Source organism: Heterocephalus glaber, unplaced genomic scaffold (genome assembly GCF_053883595.1).
Source record: "Heterocephalus glaber isolate CG9 unplaced genomic scaffold, H.glaber_assembly_v1.0 deba00001553, whole genome shotgun sequence".
NCBI classification, from domain to species: Eukaryota; Metazoa; Chordata; class Mammalia; order Rodentia; family Bathyergidae; genus Heterocephalus; species Heterocephalus glaber.
Window position 1 is genome coordinate 24,969,102 of NW_028258344.1, and position 18,389 is coordinate 24,987,490.

The window sequence follows — 18,389 nt, forward strand, 5'->3', positions numbered from 1 at the left end:
GGGTTAGATATATTTCCTACATTTAGGGAACACACAATCTCGGTTTTGTTTTCGGCTAATGAAATTTAAGTTGATGGTTTTGTTTATGGCTCTACCTGAAATGCACTTTCTACCTTTGAAATCTGCTCAAAAGTAACCACTCCCCAGGAATCCCCCTTAATTTCCCAAGAGAGAATTACATTTTTCTACTGGTGGCTGACTATAAAAATAACCACAATTGCTCACTCCTTTCTTTTTTTTTTCCTTTTATTTTTTGGTATCGGGGATTGAATTCAGGACCTTGTGCTTGTGAGGCAGGCTTGGTGCCACTGAGCTAAATCCCTGGGCCTGCTCACTCCTTTCTTGATGCTTGCTGTTTGTAAAGTGAGTTTTCAGTACTTTCTATCAAGACATGATATCTCTTTTGCCAGCCCCTGAATCTAGACTGGCTTCATGACTTGCTTTGGGGAAGAAATGTGGCACAAGTAAGAATGTGCCAGTTCCGAGAGGAGGCCTGAGGCACCTTGCATACTTCCATCCTTTCTCCAGGGAACCCCAACTCTGATGAGGGACAAGAGGCCACAAGGACCAGAGCTCAGTCAGTCAGCTCAGGCTGCCTCAGCTGGATCCCCTAGATATGTGAGAGCAGCCCAGCCAAGATCATCAGCAAGGCTGAACAACAGCTGATTGTTGTCACTCACAGAGCAGAGCTGAGCCTGACCTGAATTACCCATCAGAGTAAATGGTCACTGAATGCCACTAAGCTTGTGTTGAAGGCACAGGCAAGGAATATCTATTGTAATTTTTGGATAAGAGAGCTTTTGTACTCTTACAGTATTTTAAAACTTATTTTTGGAATATCCCACATATTCAATAAATGTCATTGGATGAATGACTGAATGGCTAAATATTCAATTACACAAAGATAAGATTTTTCTAACAAAAGAGAACTCTTTTTATTTTGAAATGAATAACTTCTGTCTTTCCTGGCTGTGAGAGCAATGCTCCCTCTGCACTGGGCCTGATCCTTCATAAGTGTGTTCCATAAATGTTATCTGTCATCAATCTTGGTGTGTAAAATAATATACCAAACAACAAAAGCCAAAGCAAATACCACACACTGAGACATGCAGGATGTTTTTCCTAAATGATTTCAAAATCAGGACAAACTCTCCTGATATTTGTAGGATGGAGATTTAGTGCAAGGGACATACAGTTTTGTTTCTTCAGATATTGGTGAGCTGCTTTTTTTGGACTGTTGTTGTTTTGTTTTGAAAATATACTCCTTTAAAGGCTTCCCAGCTCGCCAAGCTATCCCACTACAAAGAGCAGGAGGGTTTTGCTATGGGAAGATCATGCTGAGGCGCTCACCTTTTTCAAGGCTGGGAATTCTCAGCTTGAGCTGCAAATCAGAAGCACCTGAGGAGCTGTAAAAATGCCCCCAGAGGTGGATTTAATGAGCTTGGGGTGCAGCCTGCACATGAGGACTTTACAAAAGCCCTTTGGGTGATTTTCCTGAGTAGTCAAAATTGAGAACCACTGCTCAACCTCTCCCTGGAGCGTGTCCACCAGTCAAATGGCTGTTGTTAGATCTAACTTTCAAGACAGTCCTACATAAACCGCCTTCTAAATATGCCTCTAGTCAAAACCCAGAACTGAATTAGGATAGCTGGAGAACAATTTCTTGTAACAGACAAGGACTGGCTGAAAAATAATTAAGAAATCATGATCAAATGAATAACTTCTGATGATTAACTTGATAAGTGTATTATGAACCACTCGGCAGGGTCTTAAACGTCTTAAAAGCCTTAAACGTAATTAGGTATTCAAAATTTTTGGACTAAATTAAAAAACATATAACACTACAGCCTGTATTAAATAATACATCAAAGCTAAATTTCATCTGTGTATACAATCTAAAAGTGCATTAGTATAAAATCTCTCTAAAATGTACACTGTTACAATGCACAAAAATACTACCATAAATTAAGGTACAGTTGAGTATTCTAAGATGATTTTTAGGTTCAGATTCAACACGAGTCTTTCAAAAACCAGTCTCATCTTCCTAGGACATAAATGACTGTTACGTGGCAACTCTTATATTGTAATTGTTATTTCCAGCAATTATTTAGTTTTTATAGCATTAAAAAGTATTGAAACAATGATAAAAAAATCTTATAAACTATAAAATGCATGCAAATTACTTTAATGCCAAAATTTCATCACCAATAAATTCTGTAGCTGCAGTCACCAATAGACCTCCAACACATTATCAGAGTTAGACTTTTCTAAGTCACAGGCTCCTCAGGAGAAAAGTCTACTTTGACCTTCTGATGTCATAGATAGGGAAAATGAGATCCAGAGAGGTGGAGCAAGTAAATCAATGCACCCGTCACTGAATGGCTGGGAATCTAGCCAAGGATATCCCAGTCTGCATCTTCTCTCCTCTCTGGAGGCATTGGGAAGACAATGAAGAAGTATGTTCCAGCCCAACAAAACTAAGTGGCAGAGCTGGATGAGGTTCCCATTTTCACCAAACACTTAGGTTTTTCCAACCTCTGCTATAGATGGCCATGTTCCACTGAGGATTTTGACAATGAGAGAAATGATCACATTCTACTACAATTGTTATTATAAAACAGGTTGAAGTCACTGATAGCCATTTAATACATTATTTATAAATGTATTTGCTGTATTTTTCTAGTCTATTATTAAGATCTTACATTAACATATTATAATTAATGAACCAATATAGATTATATGGGTATTATTTCTAGTCCATACTTAATTCAGATTTCCTTAGTTTGTACCTAAAGTCCTCTTTTGTTCCAGTATCCTGTACTACATTTAGTTCATTCTATTTTTCACTGACAGAGAGAGAGAGAGATTTTTTTCAGCCAATTAAAAGCAAACTCTTACAAATTACTGTTCTCATATTCTCTAATATAAAAGGGCATATGTTAATGAGGTAATCTGGAGTTTTAATTATGAAATACACTGTAGGTAAGAGATAGATTAAGAAGAATGTGACATTTGGAAGGACCTGGCAACATGGTTTCTGATTTCAACATAGATTAACAAAATCTAAAAAAGCAAGGGATAGGGTAGAGTAGTGTGAGAATTTAAATAACAGGCAGTTCACACAAAACCATAGTAATATTGTGCAATTTGCCATAATTTAGTTTAGGGAAGTTTGCATTTTTAAAATCCACAGAGATTCAGTGATAGTTTCTTTGCCAATATTTATGTAAAACATTTTCCAAACAAGACTGATTCATCTTACTCTGAAATGAATTGTTAGATCACAACAGAGAATGTTAAAGCATTTGCATCTCTTATAGAAATGCCAAACATTTTACTTTGCCTGATGCTGTACTATAAATAGGGAGATTCAAATGCTAAAAATGTTATCCAATTGCCAAACATAGTTCTTTAGCATCTACTTTCCTAGTACAAATGATTTGTTCTTCCAAAGTTTGAACGTGAAAGCTAGTTACAATTCAGAGAAATGCTATACCTAACTTCAGTTAGTGAAACACAAACAATATTCTATGTATACAGTATTTCATTTTAATTATTTTCATTGAAATGCTTCTTTAGACATTTACTGAAGTTTTGTTAAACAGCAGATATTCTGATGACAGTTGAGTTTTTAAATTAACAGGTGGAACAGCCAAGCAGCATCAATATTGTTGGAAAATAATGATGCTGCTCTAAATCATTTTTAATTTTGTTAGCTGCATTTGAATGTAATAGTAGATCTAAAATTATTTGCTATAATAAATGAATAGTAAAGTCAGAATTTGAGAACTATTAACTCACCAAACAGGACAATATAATATCCCTATATCCAAAAATGAGAGGAAATTAAAATTAAACTCTAACCAATTTTAACAGATTAAGAAGAATAGGACTTCATAAGAAAGAAATTACCTGTTGTAAAAAGAACAATAACTGAGAAAATGCCACTGATTTATGATTGGCATTTCAAAAAAGTATAGATATATCTACCGGTCTATACCTTGCAAAAAGTTGAGAGAACATGAGCAGTATAGGGATTTGTATAAGATATTAAGGTTCGCATTCATTTGAAGAGCAAGAGATCTGTGACAGGGACATGGCCAGGGAAGACAAGAATGGCTTCAAGACATTTTCTTCCAATCAACCGATCGTCCACTTGGTCTTTAGTTTTCCTTCCGCAACTCACCAGACCTCACACTTTAGAGCCCTGTACTCACAAATGGCAAGATTTCCTTAAAACTGAATACAAATGATTATGGTAACATCTCTCTTGGTTACATTAAAAGTGTCACCTATTTTGACTTGCAGAGTTAAATTAGGTTAAAATAATGAAACTATTTCCTATGGAGATTTTATAATACATAGGAAATGACTTAAATCAAATAATTTGATTTAGGGTAAATTATTCTTCAATATATTATCAAGTTCATTTAAATAAAAACTTTCCTCATATTTTGACTTCTTTTTTTCAGTATTGACAAGTTATTTTCTTACAATGCTTTTTTAAAAGTAATTTTATTGGTACATTTTAGGTATACAGTATAATGACATTCAACATTGGAAATTTGCACCTTTACATAATCTCTCTTGGTTCTTATTCTTTCCCCCTTCCCCTGCTCTCCTTTCAACCCCTCCATTCCTCCCTATTTACAAAGACTTTGTTTCCATTTCTTCATTTTCTCACATTAATTCCATTCCCTTTTTTCCTTTCTCCTACCCCTCCCACTTCCCCTTTGCCCCTTTTCTTCCTATTTCATATTATCTCTTACACCTTATTGGTCTTATTGATACTTTCAGTTTCTCAAACCAGAGAAACTATTCGGTATTTACATATGTGTGTCCTATTTATTTCACTTAAAGAGTATCCCCTCAGTGTGCATCCATTTAGCTATAAATGTCTCTAATTTCTCAGTTTTTATGGCTCAGTAGTACTCTGTTTTATAAAAAACCCACATTTTCTTTATCCAGTCTCCAGTTGATGGGCATTTGGGCTCTTTCCAAGTTTTAGCTATTACAAACTGTGCTGCTATGAACATGGGTGCACATAGATCACTGTGGTATGATTCTTTTCATTCTCTGGGGAAGATGCCCAGCAGGGGAAGAGCTGGGTCAAATGGGACATCCAGTCCTAGTTCTTCGAGGTATCTCCATACTGATTTCCACAGTGGTTGCACCAGTCTATACTCTCACCAGGAGTGGAGCAGGGTTCCTCTTTCCCCACGGCCCCACCAGCATTTGTTATTGGTTGATTTCATGATAGCAGCCATTCTTTCTGGGGTGAGGTGGAATCTCAGCGTTGTTTTCATTTGCATCTCTCTAATGACCAGTGATGTTGAACATTTTTTCATATGTTTATTTGCTATTTCTACTTCTTTGTCTGAGAAATGTCTGTTCATTTCAGATGCCCATTTTTGGACTGGGTCTTTAAATTTGGGAGCTCTGATATTTTTTAAGTTGTTTACAGATTCTAGATAGTAGACCTTTGCCTGAGGGACAGCTGGTGAAAATTTTTTCCCACATTGTGCATTGTCTCCTCACACTGTTGGTGGTTTCTCTTGCTGTGCAGAAGCTTTTTAGTAAGAAGAGATCCCACTTGTTGATTGTTTGTGCTAGTTCATGGGCAAATGAGGTTTTGTTCATAAAATCTTTTCCTACACAATGTCTTCAAGAGTTCTTCCTAAACTCTCTTCTATCTGCTTTAGTGTTTATGTTTTAATATTTATATCTTTAATCCACTTCGATTTTATTTTACTGCATGCTGAGAGATATAGGTCTACTTTTAGTCTTTGGCAAGTTGAAGTACAATTTCTCCAGCACCATTTATTAATTAGGCTATCTTTCCTCCAGTGAGGGAGTTTGGCTCTGTTGTCAAAGGTGAGGTGGCTGAGTGTGTCTGGAGTTGTTTCTGCATCTTCTAATCTGTTCCACTGGTCCTCAGGTCTGTTTCCTTGCCAGTACCATGCTGTTTTTAATCACAGTAGCTTTGTAGTATAGTTTCAAGTTGGGGGTTGTAATAACCCCTGCCATGTCTCTGTTACCTAGAATTGCTTTTGTTATTCTGGGTCTCTTCTTGTTCCAAATGAATTTTTAGATTGTTTTCTCAAGGTCCATGAAGTATGCTGCTGGGATTTCAATTGGAATTGCATTGAATCTATGTAGCACTTTTGGAAATATGGCCATTTTCATCAGGTTGATTCTTCCTACCCAGGAACAAGGGATATCTTTTCATTTTCTGATATCATCTTAAATCTCTCTTTGCAGAGTACTATAGTTTTCAGAGAAGAGGTCTTTGATTTCTTTTGTTAGGTTGATTCCTAAGTATTTCAGTTTTTTGGATGCTATTGTGAAAGGAATTGTTTGCCCTATTTCTGTCTCAGTGAGTCTGTTGTTCGTGTAGAGGAAAGCTGTTGATTTTTGTGTGTTGACCTTGTATCCAGTTACTTTACTGAATTCGGTTATTAAGTATAGAAGACTTTTGGTGGAGTTCTTGGGGTCTTCTATATAGAGTATCATGTCATCTGCAAATAATGACAATTTGACTTCTTCATTTCCTATCTTTATTCCTTTTATTTCTTTCTCTTGTCTAATTGCCATGGCTAATGTTTCCAAAACTATATTGAACAGGAATGGTGATAGTGGACATCCTTGTCCTGTTCCTGATATTGGCGTGAAGGATTTCAGTTTTTAACCATTTATTATGATATTGCCTGTTGGTTTTTCATAGATGGCTTTCATCAGATTGAGGTACAGACCATCTATTCCAGTTTTTTATAGGGTTTTTATCATAAATGCGTGTTGGATTTTGACAAATGCTTTTTCTGCAACTATTGAGATGATCGTATGGTTTTTGTCCTTGGCTCTATTGATACAGTGTATTACATTGATTGATTTGCATATGTTGAACCATCCCTGCATCCCTGGGATGAATCCCACTTGGTCAGGGTGTATGATATTCTTGATGATCTTCTGCATTGTATTTGCCAGTATCTTATTAAGGATTTTTGCATCTATGTTCATTAGTGAGATTGCCCTATAGTTCTCTTTTTTGGTTGTGTCTTTGTCTGCTTTGGGGATCAAGGTGATGCTTGCTTCCAGGAATGAATTCTGGCGTATTGCGTCCATTTCAATTTGATTGAAGAGTTTAAACAGTAGTGGCAGTAGTTCCTCTAAATGTCTTGTAGAATTCAGCCATAAATCCATCAGGACCTGGGCTTTTCTTAGTTGGTAAGTTTTTAAATACATATTCAATTTCATTGATTGATACTGGGTTGTTTAGAATTTTTAGGTCTTCTTCATTCAACACTAATACAATTGTAGTGGGGGACCTCAACATCCCTCTATCACAAATAGACAGATCAACTAGGAAAAAAATTAAAAATGAAATTCTAGAACTAAACGAAGCTTTTGAACAAATGGACTTAATAGATGTTTACAGAGTGTTCCACCCCACAAAATCAGAATACACATTCTTTTCAGCTGCACATGGGTCATTCCCCCAAATAGATCACATGCTAGCTCAGAGGACATATCTAAGTAAATGTAAAAGAAATAAAGTTATCCCCCTGTATATTTTCAGACCATAGTGCAATAAAATTGGAGATCAATAACATAAGAAACTGCAAAAATCCCACAAACACATGGAAATTGAATAACACCCTCCTGAAAAACCAATGGGTCAGAGAGGATATTAAAGAAGAAATTAGACAGTTTCTACAAGTAAATGATAATGCCAGTATAACATACAGGAATCTGTGGGACACAATGAAAGCAGTTCTATGCAGGAAATTCATAGTAGTGAATGCCCATATTAGGACAACAGAGAGAACTCAGTTAAATAACCTAATGCAGAACCTCAAGCTCCTAGAAAAGGAAGAGAATAACAAACCCAAAGCTCGTACAAAAAAGGAAATAATAAAGATCCAAGCAGAAATCAATGCAATGGAGACTAAGCGAATGATACCAAAAAAATCAATGAATCAAAGAGTTGGTTTTTTGAAAGAATAAATAAAATCGATAAACCTTTAGCCAACCTTATCAAAAAAGAGGAAAGAAAAGGCTCAATTTCATGCAATTAAGAATGAAAAAGGTAAAGCCACAACAGATCCAGCAGAAATCCAGAGGATCATCAATACCTACTTTGAGAACCTGTACTCTAATAAAATGGAAAACACAGAAGAAATGGACAGATTCCTAGATACATACTAATTGCCAAAGTTAAATGAAGAAGATATAGAAATTTTAAACACCCCAATAACAATGAGTGAAATTGAAAGTGTAATAAAAAATTTACCAACAAAGAAAAGCCCACATCCTGATGGATTCACTGTGGAATTCTACAAGACATTTAAAGAAGAACTATTGCCAAATAGTTCAATTTCCATCAGGGAAATTGAAAGGGAAGCAAGGCTTCCAAATTCATTTCTGGAAGCAAGTGTTACTTTGATCCCAAAACCAGGGAAAGACTCAACCCAAAAAGAGAACTACAGACCAATCTCCCTAATGAACATAGATGCAAAAATCCTCAACAAGATACTGGCAAACAGAATACAGAGGGTCATCAAGAAGATCATACACCCTGACCAAGTTGGATTTATCCCAGGGATGCAAGGATGTTTCAAGATCCGTAACTCAATAAATGTAATACACTATATTAACAGAGTCAAGGACAAAAACCATATGATCATCTCAATGGATGCAGAAAAGGCATTTGACAAAATCCAACACCCATTCATGATAAAAACGCTACAGAAAATTGGGGTAGAATGTCTATCTCAACCTGATTAAGGCTATCTATGAAAAACCAACAGCCAACATCATACTAAATGGTCAAAAACTGAAAACTTTCATGCTAAAATCAGGAACAAGACAAGGGTGCCCACTCTCACCACTCCTGTTCAATATAGTTCTGGAAACATTAGCCACAGCAATTAGAAAAGAGAAAGAAATAAAAGGAATAAAGATAGGAAAGGAAGAAGTGAAACTGTCATTATTTGGTGATGATACGATACTTTACATAGAAGACCCAAAAAACTCACTCACAAAGTCTTCTAGACCTAATTGACAAATTCAGTAGAGTAGCTGGATACAAGGTCAACACTCAAAAAACAATAGCCTTCTTGTACGCAAATAGCAGACCCATTGAGAGAGAAATTTGGGAAATAATTCCTTTTACACTAGCATCTAAAAAAATGAAATATCTAGGAATCAACCTAACAAAGGAAGCAAAAGACCTCTACCCTGAAAACTACAGCACTCTGAAGAAGGAGATCGAAGAGGATATAAGAAAATGGAAAGATTTCCCCTGTTCCTGGTTAGGAAGAACCAATATAGTGAAAATGGCCATACTTCCAAAACTACTATATAGTTTTAATGCAATGCCGATTGAAATTCCAACCATATACTTCACTGAACTAGAGAAAAAAATCCAAAAATTCATTTGGAAGCAGAAGAAATCTAGAATAGCAAAAGCAATTCTAGGCAACAGAGACATAGCTGGGGGGATCCCGATGCCCAACTTGAAACTATACTGCAAAGCTATGGTGATAAACACAGCATAGTACTGGCAAAGAAACAGACCCGAAGATCAGTGGAATAGATTAGAAGATGTAGAAACAACTCCAGACATACTCAGCCACCTGATCTTTGACAAAGGAGCCAACTACCCTCATTGGAGGAAAGATAGCCTATTTAACAAATGGTGTTGTTAAAACTGGATTTCAACCTGCCAAAGATTAAAACTAGACCCATACCTGTCACTGTGCCCTAAACTAACATCGAAGTGGATTAAAGATCTAAATATTAAGACAGAAACACTAAACTTGCTAGAAGATATGTTAGTTAGAACTCTTGATGACATTGGCATAGGAAAAGACTTTATGAACAAATCTTCAGTAGCACAGGAGTTACCATAAAGAATCAACAACTGGGATCTCATCTTATTAAAAAGCTTCTGCACTGCAAGAGAAACTACCAACAGAGCTAAGAGACAGCCTACAATGTGGGAAGAAATTTTTAGCAGCTGTACCTCAGACAAAGGCCTACTATCGAGAATATGTAAAAAAAGTGAAAAAAATCAGACACCCTCCCCCCCAAATTCAAAGACCCAATTCAAAAATGGGCCTCCGAAATGAACAGACATTTCTCAGACAAAGAAGTAAAAACAGCAAATAAATATATGAAAAAATGTTCAACATCACTGGTCATTTGAGAGATGCAGAAGAAAACAACACTGAGACTCCACCTCACCCCAAAAAGAATGGCTGCTATCAAGAAATCAACGGATAACAAATGCTGGCAGGGGTGTGGAGAGAAAGGAACCCTTCTCCATTGTTGGTGGGAGTGCAGACTGGTGCAACCACTGTGGAAATCCGTATGGAGATGCCTCAAAGAACTAGGACTAGAGGTCCCATTTCACCCAGCTATTCCCCTACTGGGTATCTTCCCCAAAGAATTAAAAGAATCATATCATAACGATATATCATACCACAACATATATTGCTATGCGTATAGTGGCACAGTTTGTAACAGCTAAAGCATGGAAACAGCCCAAGTGCCCACCAACTGGAAACTGGATAAAAAAGATGTGGGTTTTTTTTTTACAAAATGGAGTACTACTCAGCCATAAAGAAAGAGAAACTAGAGACATTTATAGCTAAATGGATGCATATTGAGGCCATACTCTTAAGTGAAATAAATAGGACACACATGTGTAAATACCAAATAGTTTCTCTAGTGTGAGAAACTGAAAGTGTAAATAAGGAGTAAAATTATTAAAATGAACAATTGATAATTTGAAATAGGAAAAGGTCCAAAGGTGTAGGGGTGGTGAGAGGGGAAGTGGAAAGGAAAAATTATGAGAAATTATTTACATAGGGAAGGGTGGAGGGGGTGAAGGGCGCACACATAATGGGGGAAAAAATAAGAATTAAGATACATCATGTTCAGGTACAAACACCCAATGATAAACGTAAATGTATTGTATACCTAAAATGTACCAATAAATATATATATATAAAAAAAGACTTTGATTGTGTTCTAGTATTTCATTGCTTGTTTTTTGCCTAGTTGATCTATTTGTGACAGTGGGGTATTGAGTTCCCCCCTACTATTGTATCAGTGCTTATTTGATTTTTCATATCCGTTAGTATTTGTTTTATATAGTTGGGCGCACTAGTGTTTGGTGCCTAGATATTTATGATTGTCATCTCTTCCTCTTGGATGTTCCCTTTACAAGGATGTAGTGTCCTTCTTTGTCTCTCTTAATCAGTGTTGGTTTGAAATCTACTTGATCTGCAAAGAGGACAACTACTGCTTTTTTTTGGGTTCCTGTCACATGAAGTATTGTTTTCCACCCTTTAACTTTCAGTCTGTGAGTTTCTTTTTAAATTAAGTGTGTTTCTTGTATGCAGCATGTTGTTGGATTTTGCTTCTTGACCCATTCTGCTATTCTATTTCTTTTGATTGGTGAATTGAGACCATTAACATTGATGGTTATAACTGATATGTATTGACTTATCCTTGTCATGACTTTTCCTTTTTGTTGGATTCTCCCCCTTTGCATTTAATTTCTTGTTGTGCCTGATGGATTCATTCTGCTGTGCTTCCTGGGGTTGTGATCCTCATTGTCTTTTCCTAGGATATTGTCTAAAAGGTTTTGGAGTGCTGGTTTGGTATTCATGAAGTTCCTAAGGTGCTCTTTGTCATGAAAGTATCTTATTTCTCCATCAATTTTGAAAGATAGTTTTGCCAGGTACATCAATCTGGTTTGGAGGCTGTTTTCCTTTAGGGCTTCAAATACTCCAAGCTCTTCTTGCCTTGAGGGTTTGTACTGAGAAGTCTGTTGCGATTCTGATGGGCTTTCCTTTGTATGTGACTTGTTTCTTTTCTCTAACTGCTTGTAGAATTTTGTTCTCCTGTTGGGTTTCTGGAATCTTAACTATTATATGCCTATATGTAGATTTTTTTTTTTTTTTTTTTGGTAACAGGGATCAAACTCGGGTCCTTGTGCTTGCAAGGTGGGCAGCGGATCCACTGAGCCAAATTGCTGGCTCTGTAGATTTTTTTTTCATCAAGGCTAGTTGGAGTCCTATATGCCTCACTTATCTGTATGTCAAGTTCTTTTCCACTGCTTGGGAAGTTTTCTGCCATCACTTCTGTGAACAGTTTTTATGTCATCTGCACTCTCTCATCATTGTTTCTGATCAGTCTTATGTTATTCTTCTTTGCATTTTATTGTTATTCTACCAGCTGTTGGATTGATTTCTCATGGTCCTTACTATTTTAAAGAAAGTTTTCTTTTCCTTGTCACTAATTGCAATCTTATCTTCTATATCTGAAATTCTGTCCTATTGGCTCATTCTGCTGCGTAGACTTTCAATGGAATTTTTAATCTCCTAGAAATCTATTTGCATCTGTTTTATGAATCGCATTTGTTTCCTATGTTGGGATTCCATCATGTTCCTCAGCTCCTCTATTTCTTTATGTGTCTGCTCTAGATTTATTAATCATGTCTTGCACTATGGGCACAATCTCTGCTGTCATCTGAGAAATTATTTCTGATTTCATTTTTTCCAGATCCTCTTTTGTTGCCAGTTCATGGAGTCCAGGTGGTTGAGTATCAGATTGTTCCATCTTGTTTCCCTTTGGGTTTGCTTTAGGTGATATGGAAGTCTGGTTTTCAGACTTGTTTACATGTCTTGTCATTTCAGTGGTGTGTGTGTGTGTGTGTGTGTGTGTGTGTGTGTCTGTGTGTGCTGACCTCCCTGGTGCTGGGGGTGGCTCTGCTTCTTGGTGCTGGGGGTAGTGGTATGGCTGCCCTGAAGGCTCCCCCTCAGTGCTGGCGGTGGCTCTGCTCCTAGGTGCTGGGGGCCGTGATACAGTGGCTCAGAAGGCTCACCTCCTCCTCTGCGCTGGTCACAGCTCTGCAGTATTTGAAAGTGGAGTCCAGAAGTACTAACTTTAACACTCTCCAAGCAGTGGTGTATAGGATCTGGTAGAACTCACCTCTGGATTGGCATGAGACCGATGAAATCCCTGAAGGTCTCTTTACACTTCATAATTTTCTTTTTTCTTTTTTTTTTGGTACCAGGGATCAAACTTAGGACCTTGTGCTTGTGAGGCAGGCAGCGGAACCACTGAGGTAAAGCCCTATCCCTCACCTGATAACTTTCAAGCTTTGTTGGAGTGCCAGATAAATTCTGGCAAAGAGGTTTTGAGAAAGTGCTTTGAGATCACAGCCATTAACACATTGTTAGTCTGCAGAAGTTTCAGTACCTAATCAGCGGACTCCAAGGCAGGGATGACAAACAGGCATATCATAGCAGAAACAACATGGTGCACACAAGGCAGCAAAGGTAACAAGGGCTCATATTTTGACTTCTTAACATGTGCTATTTAATTTACCTTAATTCATTTAAAAATGAAATGCAGGGGCTGGGGATTTAGCTCAGTGATTCTGTCTCCAGCCTCGCAAGCGCAAGGCCCCGAGTTCAATCCCTGATACCAAAAAAATAAATAAATACATAGAAATGAAATGCATGTTTGTAGACAGTTTTGAAATGACATAATAATATATTCTTGGTTTGAATATTATATTTGGTTTGAACTTGGTTTCAAGTTACATTCAATATGTCATAATGTTAAAAGAGAAAAAAGTTGTTTTTATTAATTAATATTTTGGATATATTACATTTCAGACAAAATAATCAACCTACAATAATTTTTGTGTTTAATTATAAATTGAGACAAGATGTAATGTTTCAGCTTGCTAGTTTAATTTAGCAAGTCTCTCCAATTAATATATATCAAGTTTCATTTGACTGTGCTGTCGGCTTACCAGGAAGAGAGTGTAAAGATGGACTCAGATACAGACCACACACACACACACACACACACACACAGTCCTCAGCCACTTGGGGCTATTAGAGACCACTGAATTGTGAGGTTCCTGTGTTGTTCAGGGAGAAGTAGGAACACAAAACCTTAAAAAGCAGCAACCTCAGGCTCAGTCAGAGGTTGGCATAGTGCTTGGAATCTTTGCTTTTGCAGTTGTCGCCTTCAGAGTTCTGGACTTTGTGGGTTCAGTTACCCTCTCACACTGTCCCTAGCAGTGAACCTCTTGCATCAGTGCACATCTTTAAATGTGTCTTTCATCTTAGGCATCACACACTTGCTTCTGTGAATCACCAGTAACAGGCATAGGTTAATATTCATCTACACCAACACGAATGCTAATATACAAGGAGCAATATCAAAGCAGGTCTGGTATTTCATAAAGTATTTCTAAGCTTTTGTGATTGTAAGTCTTAATAGTACAGAATTTAGATGGGCATATTCCTCCCTTAAAGACCTTGTTTTCACATAGTACATCCATAATGCAATGAGAAGAAAGAAATCACTGGCAGGAAAACTATTTCCCCAAGTTGTGACTTGCATCTCAATAATGAGAAGCCATTAAAATCTATTTTTAAAAAACTCCTAAGCTGATCTATTCCTTAGAATTTTGAGATTTCCCACTGCTCTGCTATTTTCCCATTCTGTATGCACAGCACAGATTCCTGCCAGGCCTATTACAGTGAGCAAACAATGTTCTCTCTGTCGGAACAGAGAATGAATAGTATCACAAAATTCTCCTCTAATGTACAGCCTACATTTCCCCCACCCCAAACCCTTCAGAGGAGAAAAACCAGGATGAGGACTGAGGAGGAGGACCTGACTCTCTCATTGCCAATCTGAAACTGCCTTCTAGAATGCTAATGTCTAAGTAATGTCAACTGTACAACTTCTAAGCAGAGAAAGTTGACAAGTATATCTTCTTTTAAATTGGATCATGTATTTTTGCATTTCTATGTATATAGGTACATAATATATTTATATGGAAAAAGGAGATATTTCATTAGATAAAATTTCAGGGCTCAGCAAAAACCAGCTTATCACAACAAACAGCATCAACGGGGGAACTTCACAGAAATGACACAGCAATTTGCATTAAAATATTGGCAGCTAATTCATGAATAAGGAAGCTGACTATCAATTCAGCTGCTTTTGTTAAGCCTTGATTACTAAGCTCACGATTCATAAAGAAAGAACCTTGAGCTACTCCTCTGGAACGCAGGACACGGAGATGATGCTGAAAAATCTGTCTTTGGTATTAAGGTCTGTCTGTCTGTTTGTCCTCACTCCACAAGAAGCACTGAGGATCTGATTTTCCAAGACAAGAACTTCATAATGTATTTATTTCTCATGTGCCAATGAAAAGCTTACTTAGTAGATATTTTCATACAAGACAACAAGTTTCCTTAAAATTGTCCTTATTTGTAAGTCTTGGTTGCTGTAGAATATTATGATTCATCTTTTTCCCCCTTGTGACAAGAATATTTTATTTAACCTTTAAAGGGAATTATCTAACTCATTCCTTATAACGTAATGTTTTTATTGCCAAACCACACTGGCTTCTGTTTTCATGAATGTCTGTAACAAGAAGAAAAAAGTCCAGCTTCCCTTTCTCTCCCTTTTCCCACACATTTGCAGTGCAGCTCAACAAGCTCCCAGATTCTAATGGCATTCTCTTGGTAACACATCTAGCAGAGGCTGCAGGATACCCCAACAGCTCTTTCTTTTCTTCTCTTTTTCCTCTCTCCCTACCCCAGGTCTGTAGTAGACTAAACAATTAAACCTTTGTGCTGCGCCACGGCCATCTGAAAATTCTAATGATGTGTTCCCAGATTGGTATATGGTATTATTTACCTTGGAAAGACGTTTGTTCAAAAAAGTATTCCACACTCTCGCAATGTATCTCTTTGAAATGTTGTTATGGAGAGAGTCTCTCTTCTTTCTTGGCCTATAACCAAAAAGAAAGTTAGAAAAAAAGGGAGATGGATATAGGCTGTCAAAGATACTTGCTCAGTATACTGTAAAACTGTTGGCATATTTATGCCAAATGCTGAACTTTACATTGCTTCCGAAACAAAGCAAACTGCACAGGTTTAATTACGAAACAGGCACAACTATAAATATCAGTAAATAAATACAAAATTGTCTCTAAAATAACAGCTAAGTAGTATCTAATCAAATACAAATCATTATACTTGCTCTTTCCATATCCTCCCCAGTTTATGACAAATAAAACTGTGTGCTATTGTGGCAATGTTAGAACTCAAATAACTGCTATCTGAATTTGAGATGAAATAAGTTATTTATTTGAAAAGAGCATTTGTGCTTTATGGCAAGGTGAGCCGTGATTCAGTTCTGAAAATTTGTTATCAAAAGGAGGTTCTGGTGCAGCGTGAATAGTGTGACCTGAATGACATGTGGCTCCAATCCTAAAATGTGTGCCATCATTCTGTTGTGAATGTGGGGAAGATGTGTAGAAATGCAGGAGGCTACAGGGATGATTTCCCCAATCCTATCTGTGGCTCTTTGCTACTTCAGCCTGGCCCTTCCTCCATCCCGCTTTCCTCTCTGCTTCTCTTCCCATCCTTCAGTAAATATGCCCTATGCTGGACATTTACTTTACAGAATACACTAGGATAGGTGCAATGTGAGAGGTAGGAGCAGTGAGACAATGAATGAATGAATTCACATATTAAGGAGAATATCCCAGCAGTTGACTAAGATTCAGCATCTTGCAATCACTTCGGCAGAGTGAAGCACAATTTCTGATTTTCTTTCTTTCTTTTTTTCCTATTAAGTTTATTGGTACATTTTAGGTATAAAATACAGTTACATTCATCACTGGGATCTTGTACCTTTACATGACGTATCTTGGTTCTTTTTTCCTCATTCCTCGGGCCTCCCTTCCCTATTTAAAAAAACTTTGTTTCAATTTTTTTCTTTACTTATATTTTTTCCCCTTCTTTCCTTTCCCCTACCCCTCCCACTTGCCCTACTCCTTTAGACCTTTTCTTCCTATTACACAATATCAATTATACATTTTTTAAAAATTACAGTATCAAGATTTAGAGGACATTACCACAGATTTTACAGAATTTAAAAGGATATAGAAAGCATATTACAAAAATCTTTTTTGAAATGAATTTGACAACTTCTATGAAGTACTTTGGAAGACAAATTAATGAAACTGACTCTGGAAGAAATATAAAATTTGAATAGCACCTATTAAAGAAAGTATATTCCTAGCTTGAAAACCTACCTATAGGACAACAATAGGCTCATATACATTTTAACTGATAAATTATATCAAACATTTAAAGCAGAAAAAAGAAGGAACATTTCTCCCTTCATTTTAGGAAATCAGCATTATGCTAATACTAAAACTGGATAAAGATAACAGAAGAGAAAAGTATGAACATAAATAAAAATTTGTTTAACAAAACCAACTATTACAAATCAGATCTGGCAGTATGTAGTAAGTGGTTTTATTGCAGGGATTGCAGTGTTGATTCAGCATTGGAAGATCCACCCCCATAAGTCATCATTTTAACAGAGGAAAGGAAAAAGCCATATGATACTATCAGTAGTTGCAGAAAAAGTATTGGCCTAAATTCTACAGCTGTTCATGGTAAAAGGTATCAAGAGACTAGAAATAGAACAGAACCTTCTCAACAGATAAAAGACATGTAATCCATACTTCCAGCAAAAATACCTTATATGAATGGAAAAGATACAATGCTTTCCCCCTAAGGTGGGGAACAAGGGCAGATATTCCTACTCTTCATCTGTCCATTAAACTTTGAAACATAAGCCCAAACCAAAATAGTCTGGCAATAAAAAGAAACAAATAGCACAGGATTGGCAAGGCAGAAGTAAAATCTTTATATGTAGATGAAATGATCATCTACAGAGAAAATACTAAGAAATCTCTAGGATCCCCTAGAACTTACATTTGAATTTAGCAGGACTAGAAAACATAAGGTATATATAAAAATTCAGATCTATGTATACTTGCTATAAATGAAAAATTGGATATTGAAATTTAAAAGTTACGTAGGAGTACAAAGGACCTGGAAAAGTAAAAAGAAAAAAAATAACAGTGTTGGAAGACATTTATTATCTAATTTTAAGAGTTCCTCTAAAGCTACAGTAATCAAGGCAATGTTGGCATAAGGAAAGACATATAGATCAATGGAATAAAATGGAGAATCTAGAAATAGAACCACACATATATGGTCCACTGATTTTTGAAAGATTATTTAACATTAACATTTTATAGAACATAAACTCAACATAAGAGCAGAGGAAAAGATAATGTTTTCAACAAATGGTACTAGAACACCTGGTATCTGTGTGTAAAAAATTAAACTCAACCCTTTATTTCCATACATAAAAATAACTTGAAAGGATCTATGAATCTAAATATGATAGACTAAAACTATAAAACTTTAAGAAGAAATTATAAGGGAAAATGTTCATGAATTAGGGTAGGCAAGAAT

General features: G+C 36.5%; 1 protein-coding gene across 10 annotated transcripts in view; it reads right to left on the reverse strand.

Moving 5' to 3' along the window:
• Pag1 (phosphoprotein membrane anchor with glycosphingolipid microdomains 1) overlaps window positions 1-18,389 on the reverse strand; it is a 144,850-nt gene that overhangs the window by 42,893 nt on the left and 83,568 nt on the right. For 7 of the 10 annotated variants that reach the window (XR_002393913.2, XM_021255991.2, XM_021255994.2 and 4 more), the window contains exon 3: window positions 15,745-15,838. The gene's annotated coding sequence lies outside the window, so the exon portion shown is untranslated. Of the gene's footprint in view, window positions 1-15,744; window positions 15,839-16,745; window positions 16,799-18,389 lie in introns of all 10 variants that reach the window. The other 3 variants (XM_087190525.1, XM_087190523.1, XM_087190524.1) reach the window with 1 other exon arrangement.